Source organism: Aethalodelphis obliquidens, unplaced genomic scaffold, assembly GCF_003676395.1.
Source record: "Aethalodelphis obliquidens isolate GAN/ISIS:26980383/991018 unplaced genomic scaffold, ASM367639v1 scaffold44, whole genome shotgun sequence".
Taxonomy (NCBI): Eukaryota; Metazoa; Chordata; class Mammalia; order Artiodactyla; family Delphinidae; genus Aethalodelphis; species Aethalodelphis obliquidens.
Window position 1 is genome coordinate 2,638,102 of NW_020837988.1, and position 22,285 is coordinate 2,660,386.

The 22,285-nt window shown below is 42.6% G+C and overlaps 1 long non-coding RNA gene across 1 annotated transcript; it reads left to right on the plus strand.

The window, feature by feature from the left end:
• Nucleotides 1-9,823: 9,823 nt before the first annotated feature.
• On the plus strand, nucleotides 9,824-22,051 carry LOC113606376 (uncharacterized). Its single transcript, XR_003427506.1, has 3 exons — nucleotides 9,824-9,933; nucleotides 17,473-17,580; nucleotides 21,168-22,051. It is a non-coding gene; the product is annotated as an uncharacterized LOC113606376 (long non-coding RNA).
• The last annotated feature ends 234 nt before the right edge of the window (nucleotides 22,052-22,285 follow it).

Consider the following 22,285-nt stretch of genomic DNA (forward strand, 5'->3'; position numbering starts at 1 on the left):
CTTTGTAATATTTAATATTATATAACCATGAAAGTTTATAAAAGGAAAAATTTTATTTAAAATTGCCGCCAAGAAAGACTCAATTTATCATAAATAGTGTGTATAATAAAATTCAGTTATTGTAAGAAATAGTATAAGAGCATATGCCCAGAAAAAGCATAGAATGATTTAGAGTGTTTATTATTGAGGAGTGAAGTGTTTGTGTTTCTTTCCTTTCCTTTGCCTAACTGTCTATTTCTTCTTCTCTACTTAGTGTATAAGTAATGTAAACTGTTAGGAGGCTGTTGCTATGGTCTAGACCAGGAGTTATAATATTTTCTGTAAAGGGCCAGATAGTAAGTATTTTTGGCTTCGCGGATCATACAATGTCTGCTGTAACTACTCTGACTTTGTAGTCCAAAAGCAGCCTTAGACAATCCAATAAAACTTGACTCACAAAGACAGGCAGTGGGTGGGATTTAGTCTATGGCCCATAGTTTGCCAGTTCGAGGTCCAGACAAGAGATAACAGGTGCTTGACTGTAAAAGCGACACTTAGATTAGAAAGGTAGGAATATTACCAGAGGTATTTCAGAGATGTGGCCCCTGTGGAATTCACAGGTCTTGAAGACAATCTGTAAAGCTGAAGAAAAGGGGAGAGTTAACTGTGACTTTTAAGTTTCAAATTTAGACGCCAGCTTGGAAGGATATTGAGTGGTGCTATCAGTCAGCATAGGGAACTCAGGAAAAGGACCAGGTCTTCGAAGGACAGGATAGAATCAACTTGCAGCGTGGTGAATGACATGCTCAGTTTGCAGGAAGGCATTTACCGGTGTGGACCCGGTGTAGGGATGTAGTGAGGTATGGAGCTGAGGATTTAGAAGTATCAGCTCATCAGCGATAACTTGATCACGGACACCATGGAAATCGATGAGTTGCTGGCATTTAAAGAAATAAACTCACAGGGGCTTTAGGAAGCCCACATTCGATCTCTGAAGATTCCCCAAAGTATGTAGAATGATCTGGATCATTCACCATAATCTACCCTCCCCCCTCCTCACTCTGGAAACAGAGTTAGTTACCCGCCCACCTCCGCCTCCAAATTCAAGGCTAGCGTCCGCTTGAATTTCATTAGCAGAGAATGCAAAAGAACTCCCTGGGAAGTGCTGATACGACCTTGCTAGTCCACAAAAGCTAAGTGCTACAACCAGATGAGACATAAAAGCTGCCTGTTTTTAGGATTTTGTCCTAGGAAGCCAACCTACTGCTGAATAACTGAAGCAGACAGAAGCTGTTTCCATTTCAAGAAATTTATGATAATATATCTTGCCCTATTAAGGAGTTAATTAAAGGTGGCATTTTTGTTTTCGTCCATAAAAAAAAAAATGTATGTAACTCAGGTCTCTTGTTGACTCTCACTCAGGCAGTTGAATAGAAATGGGTATCCTGTTGGGTGGTATAGTGGTTTTAAAAACAAAACTGAACCAACAAACAGAAAGAAAAACTTGCACGGAATTTACGTCTCTCTTCTCTTTGGAGCTGCCTTCTCAGTTTTATGATTATTATTATCATTATTATGCAGAGATGTAGTTAGTTAAATAAATAATTTTTGATGCCAAGTTTAAATGTTTCCATAGGAAAATTATCTTGATATTTTGGCCTCAGTGAAAAAATAGGAAATGGGAAAGAGATCTAGGGCAAATTTTTAATAATATGGATTGTTCCCCCTTTCACACAGTGCGAAAGTTGCAGTGGTTGCCAGCGGCACTAAAACAGTCAGACCACTTTCAGAAATTCAGTCACCTCTTAAACACTTAGAGGCTGAATTGAGTGAAAACCGGTTTTCAGAACAGTTTCCAAGGAAGTAGAAAGTTTCCACACCCTACATCTTGTACTAAAAGAAATGGAAACTGGGCTCCGTCTGCCAAAAAGTCTGAATTGTTGTGTCACACGCTGCTGAACATTATAATCAGTAATAAAAATGGGAACATGCTTGATGCTATATTAAAATGCACTTCGAAAAGCTTAGCCTAATAATATTTTTTGGATTTATTTTATTTCATTTTTTTGCAATGCTGACAATGTTTCCACACTCCCAATAACAATAAGAAAAACAAGAGGGGGAAAAATAAATGAAATTGAAATAGAGAATCAGTGTATTGAATCAGCGTACTGAAAAAAACTGCTTTTTCTTTCCCCTCAGAAATCACTTGGAAAGATCCTAGTATTGTCTATCTAATAAGCCAAAGACTAGGAGGAGACATTTTAGTTTTTATTTTTTCTGATTATGAACATAATAAATGCTCATATAAAAATTCAAATGATTCAGAAAAGTATAGGAAGAAAGTAAAAATTACTCCAGATTTCTCAGAGATAACCACTGTTAATGTTTCCAGATATAATTCTAGACATCTAACTGCATGTACGTGTGTATAAATGTTTAGTTTATATATAGTATTGTGTATACATAATTTTACATAAATGGCTGCACACTTTGGGCTTTGTTTATCCAACTTTTTTTTTTAATTGAATGAATGATTCTTTAAATTCTATAATGGTTTACAATTCTCAAAAATTTCACACACATGATTTCATATAATCCCATAATATTTCCCTACCCCTATCTTGCCCCTCCCACTTCCCCTCTCCCCACTGGTAGCCACTAGTTAGTTCTCTGTATCTGTGAGTTTGTTTCTGTTTTGCTATATACATTTGTTTTATTTTTTAGATTCCACATATAAGTGATATCATACAGCATTTGTCTTTCTCTGTCCGATTTACTTCACTTAGCATAATATTCTCTAGGTCCATCCACGTTGCTGCAAATGGCAGAATTTCATTAGTTTTTCTTATGGCTGAGTAATATTCCATTTTGTGTTTATACCACATCTTTTTGATCCATTCGTCTGTTGATGGACACCTGGGTTGCTTCCACATCTTGACTATTGTAAACAGTGCTGCTGTGGACATTGGGGTGCATGCATCTTTTCCAGTTAGTGTTTTCCTTTGTTTCTGGGTATATACCTAGGAGTAGAATTGCTGGGTCATATGGCAGTTCTATGTTTAGTGTTTTTGAGGAACCTGCATACTGTTTTCCAAAGGCGCTGCACCAACTTACATTCTCACCAACAGTGTTCAAGGGTTCCCTTTTCTCCACAACCTTGCCAACCTTTGTTACTTGTAGACATTTTGATGATAGTCATTTTGACAGGTGTGAGGTGATATGTCATTGTAGTTTTGTTTTACATTTCTCTAGTAATTAGCAGTGTTGAACATCTTTTCATGTGCCTGTTAGCCATCTGTATGTCGTTTTTGGAAAAACGTCTATTCAGTTCTTCTGCCCATTTTTAAATCAGGTGGTTTGTTTTTTTGATGTTGAGTTGTCTGAGTTGTTTATATACATTGGATATTAACCCCTTATCGGTCATATCATTTGCAAATATTTTCTCCCATTTAGTAGGTCTTTTTGTTTTGTCACTGGTTTCCTTTGCTGTGCAAAAGCTTTTAAGTTTAATTAGGTCCCATTTGTTTATTTTTGCTTTTATTTTCTTTAGGAGATGGATCCAAAAAAAATGTTGCTGTGGTTTATGTGAAGGAGTATTCTGCCTATGTTTTCCTCTAGGAGTTATATAGTGTCTGGTCTTACATGTAGGTTTTTAATCCCTTTTGAGTTTATTTATTTATTTATCTTTTAATTTACTTATTTATTTTTGGCTGCATTGGGTCTTCGTTGCAGTGTGCGGGCTTCTCACTGTGGTGGCTTCTCTTGTTGCAGAGCACGGGCTCTAGGCACGCGGGCTCAGTAGTTGCAGCTCACGGTCTCTAGAGCGCAGGCTCAGTAGTTGTGGTGCACGGGCTTAGTTGCTCCGCAGCATGTGGGATCTTCCTGAACCAGGGCTCAAACCCTTGTCCCCTGCATTGGCAGGCAGATTCTTAACCACTGTGCCACCAGGGAAGTCCCTTGAGTTTATTTTTGTATATGTTATTAGAGAATGTTCTAATTTCATTCTTTTACATGTAGCTGTTCAGTTTTCCCAGCACCACTTATTGAAGAGACTGTCTTTTCTCCACTGTATCTTCTTGCCTCCTTTGTCATAGATTAATTGATCATTAGTGTATAGGTTTATTTCTGGGCTCTCTTTTCTGTTCCATTGATCTCTGTGTCTGTTTTTGTGCCAATACCCACTTTTTTATTCAACAGTATCTAGTTGATACTTCTCCAAGTCCATAAATGTGGATGTACTACTTGATTCTTGGTTTTATTATTTTATTTATTCTGTTACATGGACGTGACACTGTTTAGTTACTCTTGTGGTCCTTTTGATTGTTTCCAGTTCTTTGCTATTTGAAGAGCGCTTGCATGAACACTTGTCATCTGATCATCTTATTACCATAAATCCCCAGAATCAGAACTCATTCATTTATTCCTTTGTTCAGCGAGCATTTATAGAGTGCCTACATTATTGGTGGGTATTGACTTAAGCACAGGGGATTTCAGGGGTAAAAACACAACTTTGTCTTGTAGAGTTTACATTTTCAGGAGCAAGAAACAGATCATAAATAAGCAAACAAATGAATAATCAATTCAGATTATGTGTTATGGCAAAAATAATGTGGAGTGATGCTCTAAAACATGGTGGTCTCGTTTAGGTGGAGCGACCAGGAGGATATCAGTGATGAGGGAATATCTGAGCTGAGGTCTGAATGTCAAAATGTGTCCTGCTGTATAAAGGTCTGGAGCAGCACGTTACAAGCAGAGGGAGACACGGGTGCAAAGCTCTTGAGGTAGAAAAGATCTTGTCATTTCAAAGGACGGAAGGAAAGCCAGAATGTCTGGAAGTCTGTGGACTCATGGAGAGAGTGTCAGGTTAGTAAGAGTGAGATGCATGTCAGGGCCATTCATGTGAGACATTGCAGCCAGGATAAGGTGTTACAACTAAAGTCTTACTGCATTGGGAAGCTGCTGGAGGGTTTTAGGCAAGAAAAAAAAAAGTGGTATGGTAGGATTATGAGTTTAAAAAGATCGTTCTGTGGGCTATGGGAGGTTTGGGGGCTGGTGAGAGCAGGGCAGTCAGTCAGAGTATATTTCAGAAATCCCAGGGAGAGGTAAGGAAGAAGGAGCTTTTTAGGGGTGGGGTTATATATACAGAATTCTGTGTAAATCACATTACACTTGAAGTGCCTCTTAGACACAATTGTAGATATACATTAAGCTGTTGGAGATCTGAAATTGGAGCTTAGGACAACTGTAAGTAGTAGAGAAATGAATTGGGAAGCCATCAGCATATGGGGAGTGTTAAAGGCCTGGAGCTGGAGATGTAACTTAGGAAGAAAGTACAGAACGAGGAAAGCAGCGGGATAGGGATCCATCTCTGGAGCACTCACAGGTCCGCCGGCCGCGCCGAGTCCGGGAGCCAGTCGGGGAGGCTAAGCCGCAGCAGCCGTGGGCGAGGAGGAAAGCCGGGAGGGTGGGGCCCCGAGCCGAGCGGAGACAGCACTGCAACAGCTGCAGAGCCGTAAGCGGGCCGAAATCCTGCTCTGGCCTGAGTCCAGTGCACACTCAGCAAAGTGACCACTGTATTTGGCCACACAGAGGTTACTGGTGACCTTTGGGAGGGCAGTTTGAATGGAGGGGTGGAGACAGAAGCCTGGTCAACGTGGGCTGGGGAGCAAATGGGTTCTGAGAATGTGGACAGTTTTATCAGGAAGTTTACTTTGAAGGGGAGAGAAAATGTCAGTGGATGGATGGGGAAGTAAGATGAAGAAACTTTTTTTTTTTTTTTTGTGGTACGTGGGCCTCTCACTGTCGTGGCCTCTCCCTTTGCGGAGCACAGGCTCCAGACGCGCAGGCTCAGAGGCCATGGCTCACGGGCCCAGCCGCTCCGCGACATGTGGGATCTTCCTGGACCGGGGCACGAACCCGTGTCCCCTGCATCGGCAGGCGGACTCTCAACCACTGCGCCACCAGGGAAGCCCTGAAGAAACTTTTTAAAACAGAATATTCTAAGCATGTTTAAATTCTGATGGGAATGATCCTGTAGAGAGAAAGAAATTAATAATGCAAGAGAGGTAAATTAAAATCAAGAAACCTCATTCTTTTTTTTAATCTTAATTTTTTATAGAGTAATTTTTATTTTTTATTATTTATTTTATTTATTTTTTAATTGGAGTTGATTTACAATGTTGTGTTAGTTTCAGGTGTACAGCAAAGTGAATCAGTTATACATACACATATATCCAGTCTTTTTCAGATCCTTTTCCCATATAGGTTATTACAGAGTATCGAGTAGAGTTCCCTGTGCTCTACAGTAGTTCCTTGTCGTTTATCTGTTTTATAAATAATAGTGTATATATGTCAGTCCCAACCTCCTAATTTATCCCTCCCCAACCCCTTTCCCCTTTGGTAACCGTAAGTTTGTTTTGTATGACTGTGAGTCTATTTCTGTTTTGTAAATAAGTTCATTTCTATCATTTTTTTAGATTCCACATACAAGTGATACCATCTGATATTTGTCTTTCTCTGTCTGACTTACTTCGGTTAGTATGATCATCTCTAGGTCCATCCATGCTGCTGCAAGTGGCATAATTGCATTCTTTCTGTAAGGAGCCTCATTCTCGATTAGACAAGAAAAAGTGGGATCCAGGGAGCAGTGGCAGGGTTGGCTGAAGGAGGCCTCTGTTGTGCAGGAAGGATGGTAGGCGATGTCCATGCAGACACGAGTAGGTCATTAGCCTTGTGGTGGGTCTATAAGGGAGTCCTCAAAATACACCTATTTTCTCAATAGAGGAAAGATTACCAGTTAAGAGTATCGTGAGAGGAAAAAGTAGTGGAAGCTGAGGCAGTAAGAGAAAGTATAAAACGGTTGTTTCAGAAAACCCTAGGCATGTGTAATAAGATTGTCAATCAGTGTTTAGTGCCCACACTGAGAGGTGGTTATTAATTTAAGGGAAGACTAGAAAGCATGGCTATACCTGTTTTTTCTCCATCTCTGTGCAGCTGCATGGGCACAAGTCTGGGATAAAGAAATAGCCTTAACAGGTTTAACTAGTCTGGGGTTTTCTTAGGTGAGTCCGGCAGAGAGAAAAAGACGCGAGGGGCTGAAGGTGTTGACAAAGTAGTGGACCATGGAATCTAGGCTGCATAAGATGGAAAATGTGGAGGTGAGAGAGTGATATATAGGCTATCATATGATATATATGTGCCCCCCAAATTCATACACTGAAGCCCTAATGCCCAGCACCTCAGATTGTGACTGTATTTGGAGATCGGATCCTTAAAGTGGTAATAAAGTGAAAGTGAAGTCGTTAAAGTGGGCCCTAGTCCAAAAGGACCGGTGTCCTTATAAATAGAGGGGATTCGGACACGCACACACACAGAGGGACGACCTCATGAAGACAGACAGAGAAGACGACCATCTACAAGCCAAGGAGAGAGGCCTCAGGAGAAACTGACCCCACTGACACCTTGATCTAGGACTTCTAGCCTCTAGAAACGTGAGAAAACAAAACTCTGTTGTTTCAGCCACCCAGTGGTACTCTGTAGTCATGGTAGCACTAACAAACTAATACAAAAAGGTATCATGAATATCATAGAAAAGAAGTTGGGTCAACAAATTATATGTTCAGCTGACCACAGAGAATAGTTGGCAAGAGAAGCTGAGTACAGCTACGCCTGGAGAATGGGAGGTGGCAGTGAGGAAGCCGGATGCTTAAAGCAAGGTGATGCAGGTGGTGAGGTGATGACAAAACCCAGGGTGCGACTCCGGCAGCGCTCCAGGTGGGCTGGGGAGAAGGTCCCGGGAAGAAGGGAGCAGAGATGGAGAGGACAGGGTATTGGGAAAGTCCTTCACGTGGATGCTGAAATCACCCACCAGGGTGGCAGGAGTAGGAACGAGGAGGGAAAGAGTGAATTAGTGAAGAAAATATCCCACAAATGAGAGAGAGAGAGCACAGCCAGGGTATCCTAGATGATAATGTTGACAAAGGCAGGGGATACGGTCTGGTCGCCTTCACTTCAAAGGAGGGAGGAGGGCAAAGAGGAAGAGATGGTGGGGAACAAAGAAAGAACGGGATGACTTCACCTCTAGACCCTGAGCAAAAATTGGCCTTCAGTGAGAAGACCGCCAAGGAGACAGTGTCCCTCTGGAGGGGGACCTCCAGGTTCACTCAGGAGAAGAAGGGGAAGGAACGGATGAGAATCAGAGTTGAGGAAACAGAGGAATTTGCTTATTCTGGGCCATGAGTTCCACGCGCAAGACAGAGTGATACTAAAATGGATTATGAGAACTACTAATTTATTTATTTTTATTAAAAAAAATTTTTCTCCCAGTTTTATTGAGATGTAATTGACATACAACACTGTAGAAGTGTAAGGCGTACAGCATAATGATCTGACTTACATACGTCATGAAACGATGACCGCAGAAAGTTCAGTGAACATCGATCATCTCATGTGGATGCAACATTAAGAAAGAAAAAGAATTTCTTTGTAACGAGCTCTTAGGATTTGCTCTCTTAAACGCTTTCATATATAACATCCAACCGTGTTCATTGTATTCATCATGTTGTGCGTTAAAACCACTCTCACTCGAATCTAGATACACCGAACTCACTTTTCCAATCTCCGTTCAGATGGAGAGTGACTCGCTGAGGTGCTGCCTCTGGTTTTGAAGCCGCAGAGGGAAGTGCGTGTCTGGGTTGGTGCAGGATGCACCGCTCACCATGGAAAAAGCAGACAAGCACAGATGGCTTCACGTGATCCAGACTCACAGGAGGTCATTCCCGAGGAAACAGCCAGCCTGCTGGACTGGGGAAGAGCCACTGTCAGGTCTGTTTATCCTGACCAGGGGGACTTTCTGTCTCCCCCTGTAAATCCCAGGTGGAAAACCCCAACTGAAGAAGCTGATGTATTTCATACACAAGCCACGTGGGACCGGCTTTATGATGACCGCGATATTCACCCAGTGAATACACTCATTTCCCAGGTCACGGTAAACACTGTGGTTAAGGGGGCTCCTTTCACACGGGCACCCTGTGTACCTTATGGTTGCAAAACTGAAAAACAGTCTGGGAAGCCTTATCCAGTTTGCTCTCTCAGCTTCCCCGTCGTGTGTCTTACAGACGCTAATAAAAACAATAGGTTTATTAACAAGAGTTTAGGAGGAGGCAGAGGGGAGAGTCAAAGGACTCTTCCAACAAGGTAGCAATTTTAAAAGGGTTCTTCAGAAATAAGGTAAATAAAGTGAGTATTGATAGGAGTGAAACAAAGAGGAAACAGAGAGGGAAGTGTCATGGGACTCATCCCATGGGGGTGGACGTTTTTAGATGGTCATTAAGGAATGAGATGAATAAAACGAACATTGATGGGGTTATCACAAAGTTTTATTATAGCACCAAAGGTTGGGGGGGCCAAAGCGACACCCTGCTGGTGCCCAAATGTAAAAGGGCCCCAAACAAGCTGGAAGGTAGAGATTGCTGTGAGAAATCTGACCAGCCGTCGCTTGGGGCAAAGGGTCAGGCCGGTTAATCAAGTTAAAGGTGGACAAAAGTGCCAGGGTCCCTCGGCTCGGCCCCTCTCTGGGGACCCAGAGTCTTTTGCACAAGATGGCTGAAATGGTCTGAGGGTGGAGAAGAGAAGTTTCCAGGAGTCCTTAATACAGGAGTTCCAGGAGTCCTTAATACAGGAGTCCCAGGAACTGTGGTGCCAACACCCATCGGTGGAGGCTGGACTCTGCTGCAGTTAGACTGAGAGAGCGTTAGAGTGTGAGCGTGGATAGGGTTATGAAAGCTGGGAGGTTTAAGCAATGTTACGTAGAGAAGTGGTGTCACGTTGTGTGCGAATCGCTGTTACGTGTGCCTGGGGAACACTTCCTCAACCTAATACTGCAAAACCAAGATGTGTTGATGAAATGTTAAGGAAGGCCACAGTGAGGAACGTAGGGTTGGTGGAATTAAGGTAAGAGTTTGTAGGAACATTGGTATGTGTGAACAGGCTTTCTGTAATGTGGTTTCTTTACCTATTTGTGTGATGGGGATGGAGACTGTGTCTGGCTGGAGAACGTTTCCCCACCTAGTACTGTAAAACAGAAGGCTATGAATCTGCCCTTCGACTGACATTAATTGGACATGCTTAATGGGAACCAGTAAGATTGCCTGAGCCCACGCAGTATAGACTAGAAATTGGAGTGCTGGTGGAGACAGATCGCGCGTGTGATGGCCCTCTAGACCGGGGCTTATGGTAAGAACCTGCGATCACCTCCCATCGAGGACTTCCGGTCCTCTGCACCAGAGCATTTCCATTTGAGGGACATTTACTACCTTGCTGTCTGACATTATTGCTGGAAGCTGCTGCTAAGACTGACATAAAATGATCTTAAAACCTGAAACACCCACATTGTCTTGGGTGATGTCAGAGACACGCTGTTGAATGAGGGTGGCAGTACCCAGAAGAGTTCCATAAGCAAATGGAAATGATTTATACAGGGTCGTGCTCCCTGGCGAGTGTGAGGAGGGATAATCCCTAGCAGGAAGCCTCTTTTTCTCCAGGACTGACTCTGGAACCGTGGGAGGAGCTGCTGGATTGGGAGAAGGCAAACACAGAACAGCCTGGTGGGCTGAATTGCACACTGTTTTCCTAGTACTGATGGGAGGATGGAACAGTGGTAAGAGCCCCTCTGTTTGGATTTTTACTCACGAGCAGCAGTAGCCAATGGCCTGGCCATGAGGTCAGACAGACAGCAATTGGAAACCTGGCCTATTGAAAGGATGCCTGAATGGGGCACGGCCCTATGGGAATTTGGGGGATGCCCTAAAGTAGAACATGACAATGCCCATCAGAAGAACCCCCTTCCAGTTTTGGAAGGTGATTGGAAACGACGAGCAGCTATCGCCATGTGCTTGCTTAAGGTGGCTGGCCCCGCAGATCCATGAATTAAGTGGACATCGGAGTCTGCAGCAATGCAAAGACGGGCTGAATCTAGACATATTCCTCTTGTTCCTTCTGAGGCGCAAAATGCTAATAGGAGCTGTTCTGTCTGCCAGCAAAAGAGAGAGAGATTGCAGGCGGCTGTGCAGTACATTCCCAGGTGGGAAGACCCTGAGCACAGCTGGCCAGCGAGACCGATGCAGGAAGCCCCGAGGGGCTCCAAGTGGGGCCTGAGAGGAAGAGGCACGGGCTCTAGACTGGGCTTTGCTTCCCCGGCAGTCGATGCAGTGCTCCGTGTGCCACAAAACAACTGGAGCAGAACGTAGTGTATCCACGTGGATGGCTCAGTGTCCCCTCTTCAGACGAAGGAACTCACTGTATAGCTGTCGACTGAAGAAAAATGCACAATGTGAGAGATGTGAGTTCAGTTTTATTGGGGGCTAAAACGGGGACTATAGCCCGGGAGACAGTATTTCAGATAGTTCTAAGAAACTGCTCCAAAGAGGTGGGGGAGAAGGTCGGTGTTCTATCTGACGTCAGTGAAGGGAGCGCGTAGGCTCAGGCGAGCACACGTGTTGGCAGAGCCTGGCTGCCGGTCACGAGGAGCGGACGTCACCGTGAAGGATTTCAGTGCTTTTCTAGATACGAGGAGATGCAAGACCTGGGCTCCTAAAATCTTCTCCTGAAAATATCTGACTCTCTGAAGGCCTGTTCTGCCAGTTTCTCCCAGAGCACAGAGCGCCTCATTCCTGGTCTCCACCCTGAGCTCCTTTCAGGGGGTGTTGAAGGTCAGCGGCTGCAGCGGCTCCTGATTTAATCCTCGTGGAGGCAGATGGCAAGTGTCAGTCTGTGGTTGGCGCAGCCGATAATGTCTGACCCTGGGCACAGGGATCCCCTCGCAGCCGATAATGTCCGACCCTGGGCACAGGGATCCCCTTGCAGCCGATAATGTCTGACCTTGGGCACAGGGATCCCCTCGCAGCCGATAATGTCCGACCCTGGGCACAGGGATCCCCTCGCAGCCGATAATGTCCGACCCTGGGCACAGGGATCCCTCCTCAGGCTGGGCCTGGCAGTTAAACATGTCGTCCAAACAAGGGGAGATACAAGCATGAAGGGCTGGCTTACACGCCTTCGTGAGTGTGTGCTCACACTCAGCATGAGCACGGGTGGGGCTCAAGGAGTGTCCGTCCCCACTGGATAGATTCCTCTTTTTTTTTCTGGTGGATCTGGGAAGAGCAGGTGAGGAAGGGGCTGCTCTACTTCCTTTCCCACATCACCTCCGCTTTTCAACATTCCCCCTGCTCGCTGCAGTGGCCACAGGCTCAGCGCTGCAACTACAAGGGCTGGAGGAAGGGGTGACTCCGAAGCGAGGAATAGTAGCTGTTTTTAACCTTTATATCACACTTCCTGAGGGCCTGATGGGGTAGGATGTGCCTTCATCCCATCTGCCAAATAGGGATCAGCAGTGAATTCATCTGTATTGCCTGGGGTAAAAATCGCCCACTAGGTGAACCTCTGTAAGCTCTGTCACCCACTCTGTGTGGACAGGGGTGGACCGAGGGGGAGGGGCTTGCTAGGATAGTATTGCTGCCTGCTGTCTAGTCCGGCACAGGGGCTGAGCCCAGCGTCCCTCCCAAAGGTGGAAAAGATTGGGGATAAATGGAGAGAAGGGAACGTAGCAGCTGGGAATAAGAGAATAAATAAACGCGTTATGTTATGGAAGGAGGGCAATGCAATATTAAGTAACGTCTCAAAAGAGGTTCAGGGTAAGAGATGATATTGTCTCTTAGCTCTGTTATGCCAGACACCTGAAGGGGTGAAACCATATGTTACTGAAACCACTCCTGCTTTTGGAACCTGACAAGCTGGATAGAAACCTGTGTCCGCATCCTGGGAGACATTTCATATGATACGAGGAGGGACTGGATAGTTATTCATGACTGACTGGGATTCTAGTAGTGTGCCATTTTCCTGTGACTTTTATGATTGTTTTCCTGTAAGAGATCTGTGTTCGAAGACCGGGGGTAGATTTTGTGATTTTTATGTGTGTATGTATATATATATATATATATATATATATATATCTTGATCTTTGCCCTACTTCTGGCTCAGAGCTCTTATAACCCTTCGAATGTCCTAAGTGAGAAAGGCCCTAAAGGGAGTGAAATACTGGAGATTAAAATCTCAGAAGTCAAGAAATCGGGGATACCGATTACATGTAGAATATGGTCTTGGATAGTAGAGGCGAACATCATACGTGGGGAGGAGATGAAAACAGTTTTCGAGTAGAGTGTTGATAGCTTGGGGTGTTAGTCGATTCTTGCTGTGGTAGCAAACAACCTCAGCATCTCAGAGGTGTACAAAAATGCAAACCTCTTCTGCTCACGTCAGGATGAAGTTGGCTGTGACCTGGTTCTGCTGGGCTCGGCTGCATGTACAAGCCCAGCAAGCAGCCCCATTTAGGATATGCTGTTCTGATGCTGGGGGACAAGAGCAAAGAGGCAGAATCACAGTAGAAGCTGATTAAAGGTTCAGCCTATATGCAGGGAACCCTAGTCACTAACATCTCAGTGGCCAAGGCAAGTGGCATGGCCTGTCCCAGATCAGTGGTGTAGAAGTACATTTGCCCGTAGGGAGTCATGGTGAATGAATAATGCATCTGCCATAGTTGCTAGCTTGGATACTGGGGTTACCCCAAATGTTATAGGCTCTTGTTAAGAAGAGAAAGATTGTAAACCAGTTGCTAAAGCTCAAAGAGAGAATCATTACAATAGCTAGAAATGTCTGGGTAATAGGTCATGTTAATATAAAAAACTGAGAAGGACAGTGGCCGAACTTTGGCATTTTTATGCTTTGTATCCTCTTATGAGACTATATCCTTCAACTAAAGACCAGGAAAGTGGTTCAGCAAAGCAAAATAAATGTAGTGAACTAGATACAGATCTGTAAAAGCTCATTACATAGACTGTTTTCCTTTTTCAGCAATTTCTTTCTAAAAAAATCATCATAATCCCACTACCTTTTCGTGTTGATAAATGTGCAGGAGTGAAATGCCAGTCCATTGGGTGAGCTGGAAACGCTTCATGTCTACAGTCAAAAGCTTGGCTAACTTCTTGCATTTCTTTTTGTATTTAATTAGACACTAAAGATATAGAGACATTATTTTCTTGGAAAGTCTGGCGAGTTGCATGACTAAGCCTTAATTAAAACAAGGACCTGGTTCTGTTTCTGCTGTGTCCTGGGAGAAAGTACCCATGGAACCTCTTGATAAGTCTCTCTTCAGAAACACGTAACTCCAGCTTCTTGCAGAGGAGTGGGAAGTAAAAACGTGTACCCACTCCTGCATTTCGTTTTCTCTGGATTTGTTGCAATCATAGGAAAGGGAATATTGTTTGATGTTATTCTGCTTGATACTCATGAAAATAGCTCACATTTATTGAGCTTAGAACCAGCCACTTCTCTGTACATAGATTACTTAACTGAATACTCATAATGACAGCACTAGAAAGCAAGTGTTATTATCTGATTCATTTTATAATTGAGTAAAGCATGAAAAGGCTAAGCATAAATTGCACAAGTTGCATATGGAATAAAGTAATGGAATCAGGGTTCAATCTATGTAGTGTGGCTCAAAAATCTGAATGAACCAATAGAATATACCTGTGATTCTCAGACTGTGCTGACACACGCTGGGTTATTATAGATAACTGATGGGGTTATTTTAATTTTTCTAGAGAATCATCTCTTAGATATCATGTAGATTACTATATCCAAGTCATTTTAACTAACTACTCAATAAATTGAATTTTTAGGTATTTCTTTTGGCCTCAGCGCGTCATGAAACAGTTCCTGAGACGCTGAGAGTGTTGTGAACTGAGGATGTTTGGGAGCCTCTGTAGTATCCTGTCTCCACACGCTGGCTACTGCAGTGTGTAGTAAGATTCCAGACATCTCCCTCTGATTGGCCACTGACATCTTGTGCATCTGAAGCTTTGTCGTTCTAATTATTGCTTTCTATTAAAATTGCTAGTGTTTCTTCATCTTTACTCTTTCTTTCATCATTACTGTTAGCATTATTATTTTGAGTAGTGGTTATCATATTTAGAAATACGCTTGGCTAAAAAATTATAAAGAGGTTTGTCTTCTTTGTTTTGCGCACTCCGGGGACCTGAATATTGAATCTAGTAGAAAGGGTCCACCAGATCTAGGTATTCAAATTTTCAGGTGTAAGAAATTTTAACTCAGGACTTTCTATCAAGATGAAAAAGAATGTGTTGAGATTAGCCAACCACAGTGTTTGTTATGGGAACTATATATATAGTTTAGTATACAAGTTTATATTTGAGAAATATTCTCGAATTCCTCAAGAAAGTTCTGGTACTAAAATTGGTTTTCTAGTACGGGTCTTCAGTTCCTCCGCCCCCCGCCCCCAAATGTAGTGATAATTTTTAACCTGTGTAGTTATAGAGATAGTTCAGGTTGGGACTGAAATTTTCCTCTAGATTTTTGGAATCTACTCTGATGGTCAACTTGGTCTTGTACAATACCCATTTCTTGCTTCAGGACATGTTTTTAGCCACTGAAACATTCTTAATCTTTGCTTATGCATTTATTCAAGGCATAAATTCATCATTGAATTCCTAGTATTGATTAACCATGTTCTTTGGAAGGTTTTCTTTTATATGATATTCTCTGCTAATGCCTGTTACAGAAAACAACAGGACAAAGCTCTATTTTTCTGCTTCTCTCACCTGATCCCTCTGGGGTTTCCTTTTCTCTGAAGTAATAATAATTAGCAAGCCAAGGCAACGAGAGTCATGTTTAAAATCTTTTCAGTTGTGGTATATCGCTCTGCTTGGCACCTGCCAGTCAAATGGATGCTGCATTCCTCAGCAGTATGGCTTGACTTGTCAAGAGGCTTGAAATACGAGCCTTTACCTGACTCTTCACTGAGCAGTAGTAGCTAGAATCTTCCTGCCCAGGAACCTGTCTAGATTTGGGTGACTTTGCTGACATATGGAAGTGTTATGCGCTGAACATATGCTGCCCCAAATTCATCTGTTGTAGCCCTAACCCCCAATGTGATTGGCATTTGGAGATGAGGCCATTAGGATTAGATGAGGTCATAAAGGTGGGGCCCTAATGATGGGATTAGTGCCCTTACAAGAAGAGACACCAGAGCACCCTCCCCTGCAACTGCCCCCAGCAAGAAAGCAGCCATCTGCAAGCCAGGAAGAGAACTCTCATCAGAATCCGATTATACTGGCACTCAGAGCTCAGACTTCCAGACTCCAGAACTGTGAGAAAATAAACTTCTGTTAAGTTACCCAGTCTGTCGTATTTGCTTATGGCAGATCTTGCTGAGCAGTAAAAGTAGGCACTCAGAATTTGTGGTTGCTTGTTTGATTGATGGTCCGCATCTTAATATCTTGTCAGTTAGTTTCTTTTAACTCAGCCTGACAAACTGTGGGCACTATGAATTCAGTAAGATAAGGTCAGAAGAGTCTCTGCAAAGCATCAACTGATTTCTGTCTGAAGCAGACAGATCCTGCAATCTCTTTTTCATTGGTCTAACGAAAGAGAAGAGAAACTCGGTCACCAGTCGACATCTTAGAGTGAATTCGCAGAAGAAGTGTAGACAAGCGGTGTAGACTTCTACTGCTCAGGAAATTGACCACACTTGCTGCCAGAGCTCCTGACTCAGCCATGAGTGAACTGTAGCTGGTCTGTGACCGCCTAGGGAAGTTTCAGACATTGCTCCGGATGTTAGAACATGCCTGAATCGTGTTAATGATTGTAACAGCAAGGACTGTAAACAAGCACAATCATATGAAGCCTAAAAAGCAGAATGTGCTGGCATGACAGATGCTTCATTGCATTTTATGCTGAAATGAATATAATTTTGTTAATTTGGGGGAATGACTGTATGAGTGAAGTTTCCGTTTTTTTAAATGTTTTTTGACATGTTGAAAATTTTCTAAAAGATGAGCTTGTTTGTAGTAGGTTTGGTGAATATTAACTGAGAATGGAAAGCAAACTTTAGCATGCCAGTAATCCTGCTTCTTCTGTACAAAGTGGAAAAATAAGCCCTGTGGCTTATTTCATACTCTGCTGTGCTTGTGAGTTGAGACAAGTACTGATATAACTTCCTGTATGTTACAGCGCTATTGAGAGCTTACTCCTGAGGTTCCTCACCGCATTCATGTAAACAAGCTCTTCATTAACATGTGAAGGCTTATTTTTGGCCTCAAAATGTGTCAATTTATTAATTTCATATTTCCCATTGTTACCATTTTGACAGATCTTTCTGCCTTTGTTTCTTGTTTCATGTTCTATTTTTCATATTTAATACTTTAAGGTATTTTTTTTTGGATGGGGGTTGTGTCTCAAAATCTGTTTCAGGTAGAAGAGAGCCACCCAGCACTGGTCCTGATGCTGACTTATGGTAACAATATTATATAAGTATCCAAGCTCCTGAAATGTTGATCTCATAGGTCTGGGATATGGTCTAGGGATCTCCTCATATATGTATTTTTAAAAAGCTCCCCATTTCATCTTGATATGCAGGCAAACATAAGGACCACCGAAATGGAGAAGTTATAGCTGATGACCAAGCCCACAGTTTGATACTGTAGAATGCTTGCCCTGTGAAGCAAAGTTGAATTCCTTTAAAAGGTATGTAGTTTTCAATAAGGCATATCTCCTCTTGGCCTGAGGGTCTTCATTTATGGAATCACACATTTGCACTGTCTCTAAGAACTGATGAACTTGTAATGCAAACAGATTTCTTTTAGTTCTGAATTAGTTAGATAGGTTCTCCATTATGCCTTTATGAGCAGTTTTAGTCTTTGCTGTGTTTAGGATGACTCTGGTTAGCATGATCATACAATTTATCCTTGGGGAAATTATATCATCTACTGTCTAGTCAAGAGGTTTCTTCTTCTTCGCATGGCACCATGTAGGGCTCTTTAAAGTATTTACGTTTGCATCGAGGCCACACTTACTTCCTCATTAGGCCGGCTGATTGGGACCAGTGTCATCTCTGTCATTGAGACAGTGACCCAAAATATTCAGCCTGCTGATCCTAGGCTGATTACCTTGCCTTTATATTAGAAATGTATAGGGATAGCACATGCTGTAATCTCTTGATTGAGAATTAATAAGCTGATGAATTCTGAGTACTTCTTACATGCTAGGCACTGAGAAGGCAAAAAGGTGATAAAAATCAGTCTAGTCATCATTTCACGGCAATGAAGAAGAAAGACTTGGTACTGACTACAAAAGAATAGAGGAAGGGTATTAAAATAGGTCTACAGAATTAAAGAAAGCCTCTGGTGGAAGTGACGCCTGGGCATTGTCTTGAAGTGATGAGTCAGAATTAGCCAGGAATGGGTGAGTGGAAGGGTGTTCCAGGCAGGGGAGGACAGCAGCAGAAGCAGAGTCACGGAGGTCACAGGTCACGGTGTGCTTCTTGAGACTGAAGATACTTCAGTTTGTTTGAACATCAAATATGAACAGGGAGAAAATGAATTTTGTTTGCTTGAGAGTTTAGAATTAGACAGTGAAGTACAGTGGCGTACAGATGGCTGTACGTCATAAGAAAATGCCTAGCCCGGGTAAAACGAAGGTGCAAAATCTGGATCCAAACGTAGTCTGTTTGGCTTTAAACTTGGAATTTTGCCACCTGATGTTACATGGCATGAGATACAATAATTGGAGAACCTCTGCTCACTTTGTGGGCAGATGGGACATGTGATGTCAGCGTGGGTTAAGATTGAGTTATCGTTTGACTCTGTCAGTCCTTCCGTAATAAACCGTTGTGTCTGATTATACATTGGGAGATATATCGACACAGATGGAGGTAAACTAGTTACATTCCTTAAAGGTTTCTCTTGAATAGACATGCTTATAAATGACATCTATTGTAAGCTCTTGGAGGCCAGTGGTATCTTATTTCTGTTTCTGTCTCTCTGGTGACTTGCCCAGTGCTAGGATATAACGATGACTTAGTTCATGTTATTTGGATGAATGTGATGAACAGGATGAAAGAGCTAAATGAAGATAGAGGAGCTGATTTACATGAGATCTTCTTAAATATAAGCCCATCACAAGAGTGCATTGATCTCGTATACAGTTAAGATTGAAATAGGGGGAAAAGGCACTTTAATAAGACGTTTCAGACTATGCTTTCTGAAAGATGTGTTGGTACCTGGTAAGAAGGGATGGGGGCAGGAACAGAGACGGAGGGACACAAATAACATGAGCTGCCATTGATACTGGATAATTTTCAGTTATTTTATGCTAGAAACCAAAACATCTCTGAAGTGGGCTGCTGTAGTTTGAGAATCAGACCTCTCATCCTACAAGAATCATCGAGAGTGGCCCCACCAGGTAGAAGTGTAACACTAGCTGGGAGGAGTGTCGTTACAGAAAACCAGAAGTCCCCTAAGAGTCCCAGTGACTGCTGAGTCCTTTATAGCAACTGATGAACATCTTGCTGTCAGATCAAATTTATTGATCACTCAAACATGGCATTCTAGTTGCTCCTTTTCCTCTGATGCCTGCTTACCTCTCCCCGTTCTTTATTTGTATTGGATTTTTTTTTTTTTGGAGAATATATATTACAGGAGACATCTGTAAAAGCAAGAAGGTGATTAATAATGCCTACCAACTGAAATGAGGCTGCAGCACCATTCATGCTGATGTGGAGAGACCAGAAGTTTTCATTGCCAATGGTCTTGCCTGGTTGTGCTGGGAAATTAAAACCAAACCTTAGATATTTGGAAATGGTTTGGTTAGAGACAGGTGAAAGTGTTTGGTTATTCTAGGTGCTCTGTGGCTTTCAGGTTGAGTCTCTGATAGCCAATGCACGTTCAGACAGCATATTTCAGGATTCTGCAAGGGCCAAGTCTGTGCTTCATCTAAGCAGAGACATGGCTTCAGACTTTGGGAATGAAGAACTGTAAGGCCACACAATGTGCTCTCCAAGTGCAAAGATGCTAATTGGATTATGGATTCCTGACAATTCCGTGGATTCACTTCATTTTGCTCAGCTGCAAGACAGAGGCAGTTATAATGATTAGTCTTTGATTATGTTTGCATCACCCATCTCTCCCCTTTTGCTGGTCTTAATGGGAGTGATCTTCATCTACATTCTCTGACTTTCATTCTACACCATTTTCCTCAGTTTGTATTATACGTTTAAAGCATTTTACAGGTTCTTTTCCCCCATATAGGTTATTAGAGAGTATCGAGTAGAGTTCCCTGTGCTGTACGGTAAGTGCTTGTGGATTATCTATATTATGTATAGTGGTGTGCACGTAGGTATATGTATAACCGAACCGCTTTGCTGCACACCTGAGACTGACACAACATTGTAAATCAACTATACTCCACTATAAAATAAAAATTAAATTAAAAAAATGTTAGGATATAGTACACTTTAAAATTTTATTTCGTTGCACAGTTTCTTAGACACAAGCTACCTACTCTGCAATATCCCATTTCCATCGAAATAAAATGAAATCTGGAGTCCTTGGAGAGCACATGAACTTATTGCTGTGGCCGGGGGACTGAAGAAAGCCAGAGGGTCTCTGAAAGGGACGCAGACTTTTGCCGCAGACACAGGCAGAAGTGGGAAACAGGGTCTGCAGGTTATGAACGCTCATGTCTCAGAACTTTCCTGAGATCTCCCGCGAAGTGTTTGGTTGTTACTTTTCTTGGATACACTCAATTCTTTCATAATCATCCACATGCGTCTTTGGTTAGCTCCATGAAAATAGCAATAAGCGATTTCTTCCACTTTAGCAAAAATCATCTTGATACTCAATGAACTGGCATGCCCCCTCTTATTTTCATTCTGATTAACAACCAGTTTTCTTTGGAATAGAATAATTCAGTCAGCCATGGAAAGCCGGTACTCATTTTAGCACTGCACAGAAGAAAGCTGGTAAGAAGTTTGCTGAAAGGAAAATCATGGAAATTTAGGGTTGATCCATTTATATTTTGCTAGATTTCCACCACTCAGCCTGTCACTCTGTGACCTGAGACATTTTCTGAGGCTTTCGTGATGCACAGCTTTTACTTTTGATGACCTGATGATCAAGTCAGCTGATACTCAGAGAGTGCGTGAACTCCCTGAAGGAAGGCATCCACAGCCTCGCTTTCCATTCCCACCCGCTTTCCCTGATTCGTTTACATTCCTGGGATTGCTGTCATTTGATTGTCCAACTACGTCCCACTGACAGCTATTCATGTTGCAGAGATTACGAAGAGAACAGGAAGGGGAACACAGTGCACTCAGTTTTGTCTACAGTCAGAACTCTAATCTTGCGGCTGCCTTTGGAGACGATAGCAGAAGCCTAAGATGCGCTTTCTTCTGCGTTTGGATGGGAAAGTATGTTCAAATTTAACTGAGATCCACATTCCACGTTTTTGTTAATATCAAGTAAGTTGGAGAATAGGTAGTTGGCAGATGCAGAAAAAAATTAACTTCACATTTAATCACTATTTTACGATGTTAATCAGACTGAAACACTATAATAGCTTTTCAAAGCTAAGCATATGTAAGAATTATCCATTGCTTTACTGGAAATTTGAAAATTACCTGATGAGTCAATGGAGGTGATTAACATTGCTATTGAATATTTAAACAGAATTTTCATGATGATCTCTGAGTTTGGGGATTAAGAGAAATAAGGTGAAGGAAGATTGATTTCATAGCTGGAGGGCTGTCTTCACGTATGGTTTTGATGTGGTGTTTCTAGGACACAGCCAGTAATATTATATTTCGATACCCTTTCTTCTCTTCTCCTGAGTCTCAGTCAATTTACTGATGTTTCTGAGGCGCTAGGCTGTAGGGAGCAGTAAGGGACGGGTGCTACATGTCCCACCGGGAAAACCAGCGTTGGATACGTTCTCGGCCCTTCTCATGCCTTGAAGTGACATGAAAGTCTTCACTTAAGGGATCTTTTACAATGTTTAAAACATGTCTATTGCTCATGATAAGATGTGCTCATTCATAGAAACATCCGGAGTCCCGGAGAGTCTTGATCCAATTAAGGCTGATTGACATCAGGCTTCTGAAGTGAAAAATGGGTTGTCCTGCCTGTGACATTTCCTTCACGTACTCTTTATGAAGTCAGTATTTCCAAGAAATATCTCCTCTTATGATCCTAGTCTGCCTTCTCATCTGGCTCCCATAGATAGATGTTGCATAATGTACACGAGCAGTGCCTGTCCCATTTACCCACTGCGCCCGAGCCGTCTCTTAGGCATTTGTTCAAAGGAGTGATGCCTCAGCTCAGAGACACCCGGATCAGAAACGAGTTCATGGTATGTTTTCAATCATTTCCAAATGTACCCATTCAGAGTGGGCTGA